This window comes from Pseudophryne corroboree, chromosome 8 (genome assembly GCF_028390025.1).
Source record: "Pseudophryne corroboree isolate aPseCor3 chromosome 8, aPseCor3.hap2, whole genome shotgun sequence".
Taxonomy (NCBI): Eukaryota; Metazoa; Chordata; class Amphibia; order Anura; family Myobatrachidae; genus Pseudophryne; species Pseudophryne corroboree.
In genome coordinates, this window is record NC_086451.1 from 53,405,292 (window position 1) to 53,406,212 (window position 921).

At 44.5% G+C, this 921-nt stretch overlaps 1 pseudogene; it reads right to left on the reverse strand.

The window, feature by feature from the left end:
* Positions 1 to 381: 381 nt before the first annotated feature.
* LOC134952049 (5S ribosomal RNA) lies at positions 382 to 500 on the reverse strand (annotated as a pseudogene).
* Between the last annotated feature and the right edge of the window lie 421 nt (positions 501 to 921).

Below are 921 nucleotides of genomic sequence, written 5' to 3' on the forward strand. Positions count from 1 at the left end.
TCCCAGCAAGCCACAGGAGCTGCGCTGGCCGGGAGTTACTCCTCAAATACTAAGGCATTGCCGCTGTGCGATGCTTTTGTATTTGTGCGGGGGGGGGTGGGGTGAGGGGGGCGGCACTGACATGCGGGGCGGACTAGCCCTGTGTTGGGCGTCCCCCCGCATGTCTGAGTTTACGATCGTAGCTGTGCTAAATTTAGCACAGCTACGATCAACTCAGAATGACCCCCATTGTTATCTCTTGGTAAGGGGGATATGTGTGTCTAGATTTTTAAGTCAGATAAGAGAAAAGCGCTAAGAGGTATTATCACAATATAATAATGAGAATGATAGAGTCAGAGGCTGTTCCAGCACTTCTGTTTTTTTGTCCAGGGCAGAGGATTGATTTTACTGCATCTGATATTCTCTAGCGGTCTCCCATCTAGGTACTGATCAGGCTTAACACTGCTTAGCTTCCAAGATCAAACGAGATCGGGCGTGCCCAGTGGAATATGGCAGTAAGTACCCATATGGGACAAATGAGAGAGTGTGGTTAATGACAATACCAGAGAAAGGAGTACTTCTGCTGTCCAATGATTTTTGCACAGGTACTCTGTTACCGTAGCATTGCAGAGAATGGTTAACTGGCAATTGGATGAGAGAGTACCGAAATGAGAGAGGTGTATTAAAGAATAAGTTAAGGGCCTCACCTTCCGCTGTCCAATGTCATATAATGGATTTATAGTGGACAGTGGATGAGAGAGGTGGGCTATCTCGACTTATCGAATTGGAAGGTCATGAATGACTGAGATCTTAATAGAGTGAACTTCTTCAGAGAAGATAAATAAAGTATTGATAGAAATGTGTGGTATAATGAGATTATATTATTCAGTCAAACCCTGCATGAAAAAGCATGGGTGATCATACATGGTTATACATATACCA